Consider the following 18,434-nt stretch of genomic DNA (forward strand, 5'->3'; position numbering starts at 1 on the left):
GCTGGGAGCTGTTAGGACACTTTTGCATTTTGATAAGACTTTGGGCTCTGCATGTTTCTTTTGGCATAGTGGATGCTACCATAATGGCTAGCAATAAATTATCAATATACAGAAATGACTGTGAACCACATAAATATATCCCATTAAACCCAAACTAAAATTCAACATTCCCTCATCTGGATCTCAAAATACCTGCAGCCTCTCTAACAACATCTGACACAGGAAACCTGATGATGGTGACATGTCAAAGTATAATTGTGGTTAAATATCTTTTGTAAATTTTATATAAACATATGACCACCTGAAGACATTTCTAGGGCCTTTCCAGGATCTTGGAAGTGGGTTCAAGCAAGTTGAAGTGTCCTGAAGCTTAAGCATCATATTTTCACATTAACACCACCTTTACCCAAGTCTCAACGTTTTTGCTTCTCAAAACAATACTATTCCACCACAGACAGTTATAAAGTAGGCAAAGGCAAGAAGAGAAACCTAACTAGACATTAAAGTCACACCAACAAAGGACACATAAAACAGCCTGGGTCAAGGAAGGCTTTGGATGAATTCACCTACCTCGTGCTGGCCTTTACTAGGATAGCACTGTCGTATTTCAAGCCTTTCATCTCCACTTTCAGAAAATTAACACTAAGCACCTCTAATTCCACATCTTGCCCACCTGCCTTATCCTGCCCAATGGTGCCATAAAAGATCTGTTTACTCCTTTTTTTAAAAAACAAAAAGCTTTGTTTAGAACACATATTTACAACAAATTAAAAGATTAAAACAAATGTCGGCATGACAGAAGCAAAGAATAAAGTAGGCAAAAGTTCCCAAGGCAAGAGCTCCATGCTTTCAATGAATTTATGTCTTTTCAAGAGGTATAAGATGCATGGTATTGAGGGAATGTTTGGATAAGATGGATGAACCGCAACCAGGAACTCCAAGGTACAGTGGAGACTCCCGTATGATGACCGTATCCTGGCACCTGCTAGCCCAAACCGCAGAGATGGAAGGGTGTATGTAGGTGAGCTACAAATCGTGAGCTCGATGCAACCCTAGGTAATATTCTAAAATAAGTATCAAATCAATTGTGTTAATCAGGTAGGTAATAGTCAATAAAATGACAATAGGGTTATCGATAATGAACAAGATACGTAAAGTACAAAAACATGCAGACTTCAATCATGCAATAAAGAAGTAAATTAAATTTAGTCAAATGGTGAAGAATATTAGCCTGTAGAGGGAGTATCAACTAACAAATCAGACAATTAAAAGTTATAAAAGAGATTAACATTAAAAACTGGGGAAAGATACACATAATGTACAAGGTTGTACAAAATAGTGTGAGCTTGAAAAGTTCCATTGCCTCAAGGACACACCCACATGTTGACCTTTGGCTCATGAGGAGGCCCCCTGGTCCTGGGTAATACCTAACTGCGTCCCTGCTCCTCTCTCAAATTCTTTAATTGACATTTCAACCTCGACCCTGATCTTCTGATACAGTAACCTCAGCCCAACGAGATCATATGTCTCTTCTCTTTATTTTAATCAGAGACTATGCAAAACTGTGAAAACAGTAAAGTTGAAATTAATCAAACCTACAGTATTAACATGTTTGTATTGAGTTTAGGAATAATTTAACCATTGGAATAATCTATGAAATATTATTTTTAAGGTGCTTAAAACAGTTAATAGAACTTGACATTTTAGAATATTATATATATGAGCCATTTTATTTCAAAGGTATAAGAGAACTTTCTTAAGTTTGTACAGTGTTTAAACATTTAAGAGAACATAATTTACTAATGCATACATTTGATTTATTACTTTTACCAGAGTTACTTTAATTATTAGAAAAGCCTGTCCCCCACCCCTACCCCAGCCTTTAACTTGTCAAGTGTGTAAAAGACTAACATGTCAGGCATTTGAAATATTTGAAAGACTCCAATAAACTAAATTTATAATTCATATATTTTAAAATATTTAAAGCAACTTTTAGTTAACCAGGCCTATCAATTCCATTGTATGTTTAGGGGAATTAACATTGGATTGAATACTCATCAAGGATTAAGTATAATTTGTATTTTCTACCTAAAAATACAAAAGCTTTAGAAAAACTAATTTTTAAACTTGGCAGCTTTAATACAGTAAATGGTGATTAAAGCCTATGTAGGACTATATTTTATAAGATTTAAAGATACCTTTGGTGGTGGGGCACAACACACTGAAAGGCAGAACTTTTTGTTACTTACAGCTCTGAAGGAGAGAAGGCTGCCAGGCAGGGTGGCACAGTGGGTTGCACCTGGAGACAATGTAACAGCAAGCTTGAGCTGTAGGAGCAGGTTATGTATGGCAAGCAGGGTGGGGTTAGCTAGGTTTCCCGGGCTCTCTATGGATTGGCTAATTTTAATAATTTTGGCGGGCCCTGGGGCATGGGCATGTCCCCTAGTTGTCTGATACCTGGCCTGGTAGAGATTAGGATAAGTGTACAGAGGCCCCAGAGTGTGTGAGCCTGATAAGGAAAGTGGTTGAGGTGTGGACTTAATCAGTTGTTCAAGAAGGGGAGCTGTCTAGTCTCTAGCCAGGGCCTCAAAACTGAGTCAAGACAGCACAATAAATTAAAAGTTTATTAAATTAAAATTAAAAATTATGTCTATACCTATATATATCTCAGTTGAGCCCTTAATGTTTTGACACCAGTTTTCTTTTTTTTTTATTGTGGCATTATTTTTAATTGCAAAACATCAAAAATAATCTGAATCCCATACGTGAGATATTGTTATATTATGAAGCTATACCAAAAAAGAGGGTGATGTGTATTAATTATTTGTGATTTTTAGCATATACTGTTGGGTTTTTTTAAACAAGTAAAGTTAGCATGCTTTTTAATGTCAGAAATTAAGAGGAAATATGCATGTACGCATGTTTGTTTATACATATATAGTCCTTATTTTTGCAAATGAAAACTAGAAAGGTATTATAATAAGAAATTGGTTACCAACAGATGGTGATTTGTAAATAAGGAGAAAGGAATGAGGAATGAATGACACTTCTTTACATATGCGTTTTGCATAGTTTTGATTTTGGAATTTTTAAATATGCATATTAATAAAAGAAACTAAATCAACAAAAATGGAGAAAAAAGTAAAATTGAATGTAAATGTAAAAAACCCCAAGTGTATTTCCAATGAACAACACCTCACATAGAAAAAGAAAATACAAATAATTTTGAACACAGCACTTTGACTATATTCTCTCAGTCTAAGAATAAAAAGAACTTAAAAAATATTGAGCCCTAATTAGTAAGCCTGTTGTTCACAGTGATAGGGGTGTAATAACTCTGAAACTGCATTGTGTGTTTTATAGGACTGAGCAAATGAAAAAATATATTGATTGACATCAGTTTTGAGCTCAAATATTTGGGTATTTGAGTGGCCTGAATAGCAGAGGAGACCTCTAGAGAGTAGGATATAAGTTGCCCTAAACAGCACAGAAAACATTTCATTATGACAGTAAAAAGGAGGAAATGAAAGCAGAAGCAAGAAAAATATGAAGAGTCCTTAAAGGCTGGTTTGCAGCCAGGCTCCACATTTGTTTGATGTTAACCAGAAGAATAAATCAGTCGTGAAAGAGGCCTCCAGTAATATTTTGGTTGAATTACAGAGTACATTAAAGGCGCAAGTTATGCTTTTTAGGATGTTGATTTCGTGGTCCAGGCTTTCTGTTGAGTGGACACTAGGTTGGTGTTCTTATCCCATGTACAAAGGGAAGTATTAATAACATCACAAACTTCTCCTTGACTAGCTAGGGCAAATCTATTGTCAAAAACTATTTTTGCCAGGGTTCTCTGGCCTTGATTAAGCAGGCTTAATATTTGTTGTACTTTAGAAACATGAGATACTAGAGTTTCAGACATTGGTAGGTTAGTTTCAATGATTTTTGACTGTTGGGTTAGAGCATTGGCCTAACCCTGTGGCCATTCCAGCAAGTCCCAGAGTAGTAGCGAATCCCAATATTACAGGTATAAATGCTGCATGTCGATGATGTTTGGCCAGGGTCAGGAAAAATTATTACAGTTTATATAAATTGAAGATCATTAGAGGCTGGAGTTCATCATGTGGCTTGTGGCTGGGAGGTAATGGAAGGGCAAAGTAGAGGAGATGAGACCCTCGCTCGTAGGACCACAGTGTAGTTCTGTGCTGTTGCCTTTAGATTGAAAAGCTGTACCTTGATTTTGGTAAATGGTAATTATCAAAGAATGGGATTGGAGGAAGACAGCAATTTTTGCTGGGTATATGTTGAGGGTCAGTAGCTCCCACGTGGTATGTACTGAGGAAACGTGACAGCAGTGACTTGCCATGAGGGGGCACTCCAGAATCAGGGGAGATGGCTACTTCCCGATATTTTCCTCCTCTGGGCCAGATATCACCTGGATAAATGTGTGATGTGGTATATGTGGAAACAGATTGATAGCAAATCCGACAGTTATAGGTAGTCAGTGCCTGAGAGGCTATTTCAGTCAAATGTATGCCTATGTTAGATATGTAAATATTCAAGAGTCTAGGGTATTGGGTTTGCATTTTACTTGCCTTATAGTCTTTTAGAGGGAAAGAGGCATAGACACTTAGGCATAGACAGACTAAGGTGTGGGTGTGGGTGCTGAAAACTGTGGAGGGGGAGGGGAAGAGGATGAAGGGGAATGCATGGTCTGAACATTGAGAGGCCAGCAGAATTCTCCTGTTAAATCTAGGAGAGCACACAGTGTGGATACTTTGGTAAGGCTGCCCTTTAGGAAGGAGCGGTGGATGGTATTAGAGCAACCTGAATCTTGGGAGCATTGGGGAGACATTGGACTTGGTCCCATAGGGGCTTAGAATGGTATAGGTTGAATTATAATCATAGGGATAGAACTTATTGTTTTACAGGTATCAAAACGTAGAGTTGGGTCATGCAACAAGCAAATTGCTATACCTGGAAAGTCACTCAAGTCTGGTGGGTCCCACCTTTTATAACAGGACTCAATAGTGATAAATCATTGGAAAATCAAGAGTCTGGGTCTTCTGTGGGTGGTGAGGCTTTCCCAGCTCTGGTATAGTTGGGACTCCTGGTAGTTGGTTGAGAGTCAGAGGTGAAGTCATCTCTTGGGCACTGTGATACTGCAGTATCCTTCCCATGTAGATATCCACTCAGGTTGCTGTGGGTCATATCTTTGTGGCTCTATGGTTTTAAACTGAGGCTGAGCAGCTTGTAGAATTTGAAGATAGCGTTGGGCCCTGGAAGCTTCATTTGCAAATATCTTTTAAGTCAAAAGTTTTGTGGGTACACAGCTAGCATGATGCTGGCATCCATGATACTGCTGTCATTAGAGCAAAGTGCCAGAACATGACAGGCATAATTAAAGCTCCACTTAAAAGTAGCTGAATCTAAAAGTTCTCAGTTGTCCAAGGTTTTGCCCAGATAGGTGATGAGAGGAGTTCTGCTGCAAACAGGTTTTAAATCATAAGGCCTGATTTGGATCCATGTGGTTAATAGGCTTTTAGGTGGTTTGACAATTAAAATATCCATGGCTGAGGTTGGAGCTCCAGTATTAGCTTCAGACAAGCCCCCCAATTTAACCAATTACTATGGGGTTTTTGTCTCAGTTATTTTTTTCTTGGTTGGTGTTGGGCAAGCCATTGAGATTTGGGGCTACAGGGTTTGCATTATTGAAATTCAATGGCATTTGGGCCTCAGAATTTGCCATATTTGGTTGAAATAATGGCTTATTTGGAGGGTTTGTGTGTCTGGATTGCAAACCAATGAAAGTACCTAGACCCATAATAAGACCAAGATCCAACAGAATGGTGTGCAGCTACATCTTAAAGGTTTTTTGTTGCTTGGTGTTTCTGTCTGGCATGAATTATTACCAAGGAGGGGATTCTGGTTTTATCATGATGGGGTAGAGTGTTGGTTCTAACATTATTTTTAAGTGTGATTTTAATTTATCAAGTGGAATTGCTCATCTCCCTTCTTGGTAGTCCACATCATCTGTGGAAATGGCCCTGGAGCAATAATTTCAATTTCCTTGAGGGGTTGAGACTGAAAGGCTGGATTAATCATCCATCCATTATAGCTTGAATAGTACAGAAGATTTTTAGGTGATGGAAATTTAGGTTCAAATGGGTCCCCTAACAAGTGGATGCATGCCGAGCCTGTAGGACAACCTATCATGGATGGGTCAGCTTGTTCATTGAAAAGAGCCTCAGGCCTGTTGGCCTTGGTATGAGCAGGGACATAGGTGACCCAGATTTTAAGACAATACTCATCAGCTGTTGCCAAATGGATGGCCCCTATGGCTCATTATCCTGGATAACGAAATTGTTCTTTTTCTATTGGCCAGACCAAAAGCAAGAACTTTGGCTATTACCCAGGAATTTTATAAAAGTTGTCAGTCTTTGAACATTATGTGGAGTGATAGCCAACCTCTGATTTGAAACCGAGTCACTGTGGCATCCAGGTCTTCCTGGATGGCCTTTAGTAATTGAGATTTTAAGAGAATATCATATATATAATGACAGCAGTGAGTAGAAACAAAGTAGGTATATTATCCAGGTCTTGGTGACAAAGGTTATGGGCCATGACAAGGCTGTTTAAATATCCCATAGGTAAATAAGTAAAGGTATATTGCATACCTTGAAAGAAGGCAAATTGAGTCTGCGAAGCCTCAGTATAAGAACAGAATAAAACACATTGGCTAGGTCAATGACAGCAAAATATTTCCCAAGTGCCTTTGTCTTCAGTCACCTCAACAATATTGGGTATGGGTGCTTTGATGGGAGAAACCACAGCATTTAGATCATGATGACCAATGGTAAGCCTCCATTTTTTTAATGACCCTTTGTACATTTTTATCATTAAGATTTTACTTTCTGAAGAGACTTTTAGGTTCACAGCAAAATTAAGAGGAACATTCAGAGATTTCCATATATCCTCTACCCAGACACACATACTCTCTCCCACATTATTAACATCTCTCACCAGAGTGGTACTTTTGTTACAATAAATGAACCTACATCGGCACATCATAATCACCCAAAGTCCACAGTTTACATTGGGGTTCACTCTTGACATTGTGGGTTTATGTTCATTTTATGTGTTTGGATAAACATATAATGACATGTATCCATCATTATGGTATCATACAGAATATTTTCACTGTCTTAAAAATACTCTGTGCTCTGCTTATTCAACTCTCCCCATTTAACCCCTGGCAACCACTGATCTTTTTATTGTATCCGTAGTTTTGCCTTCTCCAGAAAGTCATATAGTTGAAATCAGACAGTATGTAGCATTTCAGATTGGCTTCTTTCACTTAGTAATATATATTTAAGGTTCTTCCATATCTTTTCAAGGCTTGATAGCTCATTTCTTTTTAGTGTTGAATAATATTCCATTGTCTGGATGAATCACAGTTTAATTATGCATTTATGTACTGAAGGACATCTTGGTTGCTTCCAAGTTATGGCAATTATGAATAAAGCTGTTATAAATATCCATGCATAGGTTTTTGTGTGAACGTAAGTTAACTCATTTGAATAAATACCAAGGAGCACAATTGCTGGATAAAATGGTAAGATATGTTTAGTTTTATAAGAAACTACCAAACTGTCTTACGAAGTGGCTGTATCATTTTGCATTCCCATCAGTAATAATTGAGAGTTGCTGTTGCTCCACATACTTGCCAGCATTTGGTGTTGTCAGTGATATGGAGTTTGGCCCTTCTAATAGGTATGTAGTGAAATCTCATTGTTGTTTTAATTTGCATTTCCTTGATGACATATTACGTGAAGAATCTTTTCATATGTTTTTTGTCATCTGCATATTTCTTTAGTGAGGTGTAAGTTAAGGTCTTTGGCCCATTTTTTTCTTTTTGGCTGCACCACGCAGAATGTGGGATCTTAGTTCCCCGACCAGGGATTGAACCCATGCCCCCTGCAGTGGAAGTGCAGAGTCTTAACCACTGGAACACCAGGGAAGTCCCATGGCCCATTTTTAAGTAGGGTTTATTTTTTATTTTTATTTTTTATTTTTGGCTTTTACCTTCTTATCACTTCTTTTTTTTTTTTTTTTAACATCTTGATTGGAGTATAATTGCTTTACAATGGTGTGTTAGTTTCTGCTTTATAACAAAGTGAATCAGTTATACATATACATCTATCCCCATATCTCTTCCCTCTTGCATCTCCCTCCCTCCCACCCTCCCAATCCCACCCCTCTAGGTGGTCACAAAGCATCGAGCTGATCTCCCTGTGCTATGCAGCTGCTTCCCACTAGCTATCTATTTTAATTTTGGTAGTGTATATATGTCCATGCCACTCTCTCACTTTGTCCCAGCTTACCTTCCTCCTCCCCATGTCCTCAAGTCCATTCTCTAGTAGGTCTGCGTCTTTATTCCCGTCTTTCCCCTAGGTTCTTCATGACCATTTTTCTTTCTTTCTTTTTTTTTTTTAGATTCCATATATATGTGTTAGCATACAGTATTTGTATTTCTCTTTCTGACTTACTTCACTCTGTATGACAGAATCTAGGTCCATCCACCTCACTACAAATAACTCAATTTTGTTTCTTTTTATGGCTGAGTAATATTCCACTGTATATATGTGCCACATCTTCTTAATCCATTCATCTGTTGATGGACACTTAGGTTGCTGGCACGTCCTGGCTATTGTAAATAGAGCTGCAATGAACATTTTGGTACATGACTCTTTTTGAATTATGGTTTTCTCAGGGTATATGCCCAGTACTGGGATTGCTGGGTCATATGGTAGTTCTGTTTTTAGTTTTTTAAGGAACCTCCATACTGTTCTCCATAGTGGCTGTATCAATTTACATTCCCACCAAAATGCAGGAGGGTTCCCTTTCCTCCAAACCCTCTCCAGCATTTGTAGTTTGTAGATTTTTTGATGATGGCCATTCTGAATGGTGTGAGATGATATCTCAATGTAGTTTTGATTTCCATTTCTCTAATGATTAATGACGCTGGGCATACTTTCATGTGTTTGTTGGCAATCTGTATATCTTCTTTGGAGAAATGTCTATTTAGGTCTTCTGCCCATTTTTGGATTGGGTTGTTTGTTTTTTTGATATTGAGCTGCATGAGCTGTTTGTAAATTTTGGAGATTAATCCTTTGTCAGTTGCTTCATTTGCAAATATTTTCTCCTATTCAGAGGGTTGTCTTTTCGTCTTGTTTATGGTTTCCTTTGCTGTGCAAAAGCTTTTAAGTTTCATTAGATCCTATTTGTTATTTTTGTTTTAATTTGCATTTATCTAGGAAGTGGGTGAAAAAGGATCCTGCTGTGATTTATGTCATGGAGTGTTCTGCCTATGCTTTCCTCTAAGAGTTTAATGGTGTCTGACCTTACATTTAGGTGTTTAATCCATTTTGAGTTTATTTTTGTGTATGGTGTTAAGGAGTGTTCTAATTTCATTCTATTACCAGTAGCTGTCCAGTTTTCCCAGCACCATTTATTGAAGAGGCTGTCTTTTCTCTACTGTATAGTCTTGCCTCCTTTATCTAAGATAAAGTGACCATATGTGCATGGGTTTATCTCTGGGTTTTCTATACTGTTCCATTGATCTATATTTCTGTTTTTGTGCCAGTATCATACTGTCTTGATTACTCTAGCTTTGTAGTATATCTGAAGTCAGGGAGCCTGATTCCTCCAGCTCCGTTTTTCTTCCTCAAGATTGCTTTGGCTATTCGGGGTCTTTTGTGTTTCCATATAAATTGTGAATTTTTTTGTTCTACTTCTGTGAAAAACGCCATTGGTAGTTTGATAGGGATTGCACTGAACCTGTAGATTGCTTTGGGTAGTAGAGTCATTTTCACAATGTTGATTCTTCCAATCCAAGAACATGGTAAATCTCTCCATTTCTTTGTATCACCTTTAGTTTCTTTCATCAGTGTCTTATAACTTTTTGAATACAGGTCTTTTGTCTCCTTAGGTAGGTTTATTCCTAGATATTTTATTCTTTTTGTTGCAATGGTAAATGGGAGTGTTTTCTTAATTTCACTTTCAGATTTTTCATCATTAGTGTATAGGATTGCAAGAGATTTCTGTGCACTAATTTTGTATCCGGCTACTTAATCAAATTCATAGATGAGCTCTGGTAGTTTTCTGGTAGCATCTTTAGGATTCTCTATGTATAGTATCATGTCATCTGCAAACAGTGACAGCTTTACTTCTTCTTTTCCGATTTGGATTCCTTTTATTTCTTTTTCTTCTCTGATTGTTGTGGCTAAAACTTCCAAAACTATGTTGAATAATAGTGGTGAGACTGGGCAAGCTTGTCTTGTTCCTGATCTTAGTGGAAATGGTTTCAGTTTTTCACCATTGAGGATGACGTTGGCTGTGGGTTTGCCATATATGGCCTTTATTATGATGTGGTAAGTTCCCTCTATGCCTACTCTCTGGAGGATTTTTATCATAAATGGGTGTTGGATTTTGTCAAAAGCTTTCTCTGTATATTGAGATGATCATATGGTTTTTCTCTTTCAATTTGTTAACATGGTGTATCACATTGATTGATTTGCATATATTGTAGGATCCTTGCATTCCTGTGATAAACCCCACTTGATCATGGTGTATGATCCTTTTAATGTGCTGTTGGATTCTGTTTGTCAGTATTTTGTGGAGGATTTTTGCATCTATGTTCATCAGTGATATTGACCTGTAGTTTTCTTGATTTGTGACATCTTTGTCTGGTTTTGGTATCAGGGTGATGGTGGCCTCGTAGAATGAGTTTGGGGCTGTTCCTCCCTCTGCTATATTTTGGAAGAGTTTGAGAAGGATAGGTGTTAGCTCTTCTCTAAATGCTTGATAGAATTCACCTCTGAAGCCATCTGGTCCTGGGCTTTAGTTTGTTGGAAGATTTTTAATCACAGTTTCAATTTCAGTGCTTGTGATTGGTCTGTTCATATTTTCTATTTCTTCCTGCTTCAGTCTCGGAATGTTCTGCATTTCTAAGAATCTGTCCATTTCTTCCAGGTTGTCCATTTTATTGGCATAGAGTTGCTTGTAGTAATCTCTCATGGTTCTTTGTATTTCTGCAGTGTCAGTTGTTACTTCTCCTTTTTCATTTCTAATTCTATTGATTTGAGTCTTCTTCCTTTTTCTCTTGATGAGTCTGGCTAATGGATTATCAATTTGTTTTATCTTCTCAAAGAACCAGCTTTTAGTTTTATTAATCTTTGCTCTTATTTCCTTCATTTCTTTTTCATTTATTTCTGATCTGATCTTTATGATTTCTTTCCTTCTGCTAACTATGGGGTATTTTTGTTCTTCATTCTCTAATTGCTTTAGGTTTAAGGTTAGGTTGTTTATTTGAGATTTTTCTTGTTTCTTGAGGTAGGGTTGTATTGCTATAAACTTCCCTCTTAGAACTGCTTTTGCTGCATCCCATAGGTTTTGGGTCATCGTGTTTTCATTGACATTTTTTTCTAGGCATTTTTTGATTTCCTCTTTGATTTCCTCGTGATCTTTTGGTTATTAAGTAGTGTATTGTTTAGTCTCCATGTGTTTGTATTTTTTACAGATTTTTTCCGTAATTGATATCTAGTCTCATAGCGTTGTGGTTGGAAAAGATACTGGATACGATTTCAATTTTCTTAAATTTACCTAGGCTTAATTTGTGACCCAAGATCTGATCTATCCTGGAGAATGTTCTATGAACACTTGAGAAGAAACTGTATTCTGTTTTTTTTGGATTGAATGTCCTATAAGTATCAATTAAGTCCGTCTTGTTTAATGTATCATTTAAAGCTTGTGTTTCCTTATTTATTTTCATTTTGGATGATCTGTCCATTGGTGAAAGTGGGGAGTTAAAGTCCCCTACTATGATTGTGTTACTGTTGATTTCCCTTTTTATGGCTCTTAGTATTTGCCTTATGTATTGAGGAGCTCCTATGTTGGGTGCATAAATATTTACAATTGTTATATCTTCTTCTTGGATTGATCCCTTGATCATTATGTAGTGTTCTTCTTTGTCTCTTGTAATAGTCTTTGTTTTAAACTCTATTTTGTCTGATATGAGAATTGCTACTCCAGCTTTCTTTTGATTTCCATTTGCATGGAATATCTTTTTCCATCCCCTCACTTTCAGTCTGTATGTGTCCCTCGGTCTGAAGTGGGTCTCTTGTAGACAGCATATACATAGGTATTGTTTTTGCATTCACTCAGCCAGTCTATGTCTTTTGGTAAGAGCATTTAATCCATTTACATTTAAGGTAATTATTGATATGTATGTTGCTATTACCTTTTTCTTAAATGTTTTGGGTTTGTTATTGTAGGTCTTTTCCTTCTCTGTGTTTCCTGAGTAGAGAAGTTCCTTTAGCATTTGTTGTAAAGGTGGTTTGGTGGTGCTGAGTTCTCTTTGCTTTTGCTTGTCTGCAAAGGTTTTAATTTCTCCGTCAAATCTGAATGAGATACTTGCTGGGTAGAGTAATCTTGGTTGTAGATTTTTCCCTTTCATCACTTTAAATATGTCCTGCCACTCCCTTCTGGCTTGCAGAGTTTCTGCTGAAAGATCAGGTGTTAACCTTATGGGGATTCCCTTGTATGTTATTTGTTGTTTCTCCCTTGCTGCTTTTAATATTTTTTCTTTGTATTTAATTTTTGATAGTTTGATTAATGTGTGCCATGGCGTGTTTCTCCTTGGATTTATCCTGTATGAGACTCTCTGTGCCTCCTCACTTGGTTAACTACTTCCTTTCCCATATCAGGGAAGTTTTCAACTATAATCTCTTCAAATATTTTCTCGGTCCCTTTCTTTTTCTCTTTTTCTTCTGGGATCCCTATAATTCAAATGTTGGTGCATTTAATGTTGTCCCAGAGGTCTCTGAAACTGTCCTCAGTTGTTTTCTTTTGTTTCTTTATTCTGCTCTTCAGTAGTTATTTCCACTATTTTATCTTCTGGGTCACTTATACGTTCTTCTGCCTCAGTTATTCTGATATTGATCCCTTCTAGAGAATTTTAAATTTCATTTATTGTATTGTTCATCACTGTTTGTTTGCTCTTTAGTTCTTCTAGGTCCTTTTTAAACGTTTCTTGTATTTTCTCCATTCTATTTCCAAGATTTAGTATCATCTTTACTATCGTTATTCTGAATTTTTTTCAGGTAGACTGCCTATTTCCTCTTCATTTGTTAGGTCTGGTGGGCTTTTACCTTGCTCCTTCATCTGTTGTGTGTTTCTCTGTCTTCTCATTTTGCTTCAATTACTGTGTTTGGGGTCTCCTTTTCGCAGGCTGCAGGTTCATAGTTTCTGTTGTTTTTGGTGTCTGCCCCCAGTTGCTGAAGTTGGTTCAGTGGGTTCTGTAGTCTTCCTGGTGGAGGGGATTAGTGCCTGTTTTCTGGTGGATGAGGCTGCATCTTGTCTTTCTGGTGGGCGTGCCCATGTCTGGTGGTGTGTTTTGGGGCATCTGTGGCCTTATTATGATTTTAGGCAGCCTCTCTGTTAATGGGTGGGGTTGTGTTCCTGTCTTGCTAGTTGTTTGGCATAGGGTATTTAGCACTTGAGCTTACTGGTCGTTGAGTGGAGCTGGGTCTTGGTGTTGAGATGGAGATCTCTTGGGGATTTTCACCATTTGAAATTACGTGAAGCTGGGAGGTGTCTTTTGGACCAGTGTCCTGAACTTGGCTCGCCCACCTCAGAGGCACAGCCCTGAGGCCTGGCTGGAGCCCCAAGAGCCTGTCATCAACATGGCTCAGAATAAGAGGGAGAAAAAGAAAGAAAGAAAGAAAGAAGAGAAAGTAAAATAAAATAAAATAAAAGTTATTAAAATAAAAAATAATTATTAAAAATAATTTTTTAAAGTAATAAAAAAATGAAAGAAAGAAATAAAGAAGAGAGCAACCAAATCAAAAATCAAATCCACCAATGTTAACAAGCACTGAAAACTATACTAAAAAAAAACAAAAAAAAAAACCGGACAGGGGCTTCCCTAGTGGCACAGTGGTTGAGAATGGGCCTGCCAATGCAGGGGACACAGGTTCGAGCCCTGGTCTGGGAAGATCCTACATGCCGCGGAGCGATTAGGTCCGTGAGCCACAATTACTGAGCCTGCGCGTCTGGAGCCTGTGCTCTGCAATAAGAGAGGCCACGATAGTGAGAGGCCCGTCCACTGTGATGAAGAGTGGCCCCCACTTGCCACAACTAGAGAAAGCCCTCGCACAGAAACGAAGACCCAACACAGCCATAAATAAATAAATAAATAAATAAATAAATAAATAAATAAATAATAATTAAAAAAAAACAAACCAAAAAAAACAGACAGACAGTACCCTAGGACAAATGGTAAAAGCAAAGCTATACAGACAATATCATACACAGAAGCATACACATACCCACTCACAAAAAGAGAAAAAGGGAAAAAAATATATGTATTGTTGCTCCTTAAGTCTACCTCCTCAATTTGGGATGATTCATTGTCTATTCAGGTATTCCACAGATGCAGGGTACATCAAGTTGATTGTGGAGATTTAATCCGCTGCTCCTGAGGCTGCTGGGAGAGATTTCCCTTTCTCTTCTTTGTTCGCACAGCTCCTGGGGTTCAGCTTTGGATTTTCCCCCACCTCTGCCTGTAGGTCACCTGAGGGCATCTATTCATCGCTCAGACAGGACGGGATTAAAGGAGCAGCTGCTTCGGGGGCTCTGGCTCACTCAGGTCGGTGGGAGGGAGTGGTATGGAGTGCGGGGTAAGCCTGTGGTGGCAGAGGCTGGCGTGACATTGCACCAGCCTGAGGCATGCTGTGTGTTCTCCCTGGGAAGTTGTTCCTGGATCACGGGACCCTGGCAGTGGCAGGATGCACAGGCTCCCGGGAGGGGAGGTGTGGATAGTGACCTGTGCTCACACACAGAATTCTTGGTGGCGGCAGCAGCAGCCTTAGCGTCCCATTCCTGTCTCTGGGGTCCGCGTCGGTAGCCGTGGCTCGCGCCCGTCTCTGGAGCTCCTTTAAGTGGAGCTCTTAATCCCCTCTCCTCGTGCACAAGGAAACAAAGAGGCAAGAAAAAGTCTCTTGCCTCTTCGTCAGCTCCAGACTTTTCCCGGACTCCCTCCTGGCTAGCTGTGGCACACTATCCCCCTTCAGACTGTGTTCACGCAGCCAACCCCTGTCCTCTCCCTGAGATCTGACTTCTGAAGCCCGAGTCTCAGCTCCCAGACCCCACCCGTCCCGGCATGTGAGCAGACAAGCCTCTCGGGCTGGTGAGTGCTGGCCAGCACTGATCCTCTGTGCGGGAATTTCTCCACTTTGCCCTCTGCACCCCTATTGCTGCACTCTCCTCCGCGCCTCCGAAGCTTCCCCTCTCTGCCACCCGCAGTCTCCGCCCGCGAAGGGCTTCCTAGTGTGTGGAAACCTTTCCTCCTTCACAGCTCCTCCCACTGGTGCAGGTCCCATCCCTTTTCTTTTGTCTCTGTTTTTTCTTTTTTCTTTTGCCCTACCCAGGTACGTGGGGAGTTTCTTGCCTTTTGGGAGGTCTGAGGTCTTCTGCCAGCGTTCAGTAGGTGTTCTGTAGGAGTTGTTACACATGTAGATGTATTTCTGATGCATTTGTGGGGAGGAAGGTGATCTCCACGTCTTACTCTTCCACCATCTTGAAGTTCCTCCCTTCTGTTTATTTTCTTATTGTTGAGTTTTAAGAGTTCTTTTTATATTTTGGATAACAGTACATATTTTATCAGATGTGTATTTTGCATATATTTTCTCCCAGTCCATGGCTTGACGTCTGATTCTCTTGGCACTGTCTTTCACAGAGCACAAGTATTTAATTTTAATGAAGTCCAGATATCAATTATTTCTTTTACAGATTGTGACTTTTGTGTTATATCTAAAGCCATTGCCATTTCAACAGTCATGTAGATTTTTGCCCGTGTTATCTTCTAGGAGTTTTATAGTTTTGCATTTTACATTTAGGTCTCTGATCCATTTTGAGTTAATGTTTTTGAAGGGTGTAAGTTATGTGTCTAGATTTGTTTATTTGCATGTGGCTGTCAACTTGTTCCAGCACAATTTGTTGAAGAGACTATCTTTGCTCCATTTTTTTGCCTTTGCTTCTTTGTCAAATATCAGTTGCCTACAGTCAGCCCTCTGTATTAGGGAGTTCTGCAACTGTGGATTCAACTAACCACAGATTGAAGATGTCTTACTTCTTCCTTTCTGATTTGTATGCCTTTTTAAAATTTATTTATTTATTTATTTATTTATTTATTTATTTATTGTGCCTGATTGCTCTGGCTAGGACTTCCAATACTAAGTTGAGTAGGAGTGGTGAGAGGGGGAATCCTTGTCTTATTCCTGATCTTAGCAAAAAAGCTTTTAACTTTTCACCATTGAGTGTGATGTTAACTGTAGGTTTGTCATATATGAGCTTTATTATATTGAGGTATGTTCCTTCTGCACCCAATTTGTTGAGAATTTTTAATTATGAAAGGATGTTGAATTTTGTAAAATATATTTTTCTGCATATATTGAGATGATCATATGATTTTTATCTTTCTTTCTATTAATGTGGTACATCACACTTATTGATTTGTGTATGTTGAACCATCCTTGTAACCCAAGAATAAATCCCACTTGATCATGGTGAATGATCCTTTTAATGTGCTATTGAATTAATTTTGCTTGTATTTTGTTGAAATTTTTGCATCAATATTTATCACAGATATTGGCTTTTAGCTCTTTTCTTGTAGTGCCTTTATCAGACTTTGGTATCAGGCCTTTAAAATGAGTTTGGGAGTGTTGCCTCCTCTTCAATTTTTTGGAAGAGTTTGAGAATTGACATTAATTCTTCTTTAAATATTTGGAGAATTTACCAGTGAAACCAACTGGTTCTAAGCTTTTCTTTGATGGGAGGTTTTTGATTACCAATTCAATCTCCTTACTAATAATTGGTCTGTTCAGATTTTCTATTTCTTCATTATTCCATCTTGGTAGATTATGTGTTTCTAGGAATTTGTCCATTTTTTCTAGGTTGTCCAATTTATTGGCACATAATTATTCATAGTAGTCTCATGACCTTTCACATTTCTGAGGTATTAGTTGTGCAAATCAATTTAATAGTTAAAATTATATCATCATCTTAATAGATGGAGAAAAATTATTCTGCAAAATTCAACATCTTCTTTCAGTTTGATTTTATTTATTTGAGTCTTCTCTCTTTTTTCCTTGGTTTGTCCAGCTGAAGGTTTGACTATTTTATCTTTTCAGTGTTTCAGTGAGTTTTTTTCTATTATTTAGTCTCTATTCCATTTCCCTGAACTGAGGGGTTTAATTAACTTGATATCTGTACCTGAGAAAAGTATATAACTAAAGGAATGAAACACTGTCCCTGTCTTCATGGAACTCACTCCTGAAACTCTAACAGGCAGATAAGGTGGAGACATGGTTAGTTCAATAATGGACATAGCACAGGCTGCTTAAAAATAGTACTTAGACTGCAGGGTGGCTGGGGTAGAGGGCTATTATAGGAGAGATTTATTTGGACAGGTACAAGTTAACCAGGTGAAATAGTGAGGAAAAGCAGAGATAATTCCAGACAGAGAATACAGAATGTCCAAAAGCACAGCTGAGATGAAGAGAATGATTTGGAAAACTATAAGTACAACTCTGAGAGACCGATATTACTGTCTTGTTAGTTCATTCAAGATTATTTTATTAAACACTTACTATGTACCCAAGTGCTTACATGTGCAACCGAGATTCAGATGGTTTGTATTTTGCTTAAGATCAAACTTAACATAAGAGTTGAATGAGCTGGAGCCAGGATTCAGGCTCAGCCCTTCTGATGTCACAAATACCATGCTCCTTCCCTCTCTCTCGTCTTTCCACAAGTGGTAGAGAAGGAATTCTTGAATTAGATGGAGAGTTGGACCAGATGACCTGCAAGATTTGGGATTGTGTTCTGTGAATAACATTACTAATCCTTTAATGGTTTCTGACACTCTTGGAGGTCCATCCATGACACCTGTCTACAGACAATTTAAAGGTAGAGCAGTTGTTCTAAAATGTTTCTGAAATAACTGAGCAGTGAGTATGAACTTCAAACATACACAAGGGAATGTTTTAATATCCTGTTCTTAGGTAAATGCCAGAAGCAGGCTGGCTGAAGGTCACTGGAGAGGACACATAGCTGGGCTTAGAGAATCTGACCTGGGCAATATTTGAAAGTCATAGACAATGACACTACTTAGGGGTCATGGCAATGCATTGGCCTGGAATTGAGGCAGACACTCAAAGGAAGGGATAAGGTAGAAGGTCAAGACACTAGGAGTCAGCAGTGGTGTGAAAAATATAGTTCCAAATGTATTTTAATTGATCTACAGATTAAAATATCCTTTGTGACAAAGTAGATTACTGATCAATTCATCACCAAAAATGGAAAAGAGTACTCTGAATCAT

General features: G+C 38.3%; 1 protein-coding gene across 1 annotated transcript in view; it reads right to left on the minus strand.

Moving 5' to 3' along the window:
* The window catches only part of CA1 (carbonic anhydrase 1), a 430,243-nt gene that overhangs the window by 44,492 nt on the left and 367,317 nt on the right, over nt 1-18,434 (minus strand). The window contains exon 2 of the mRNA XM_082434050.1: nt 2,250-8,648. The gene's annotated coding sequence lies outside the window, so the exon portion shown is untranslated. The remainder of the gene's footprint in view (nt 1-2,249; nt 8,649-18,434) is intronic.

This window comes from Balaenoptera physalus (genome assembly GCF_965194825.1).
Source record: "Balaenoptera physalus genome assembly, chromosome: 17".
NCBI classification, from domain to species: Eukaryota; Metazoa; Chordata; class Mammalia; order Artiodactyla; family Balaenopteridae; genus Balaenoptera; species Balaenoptera physalus.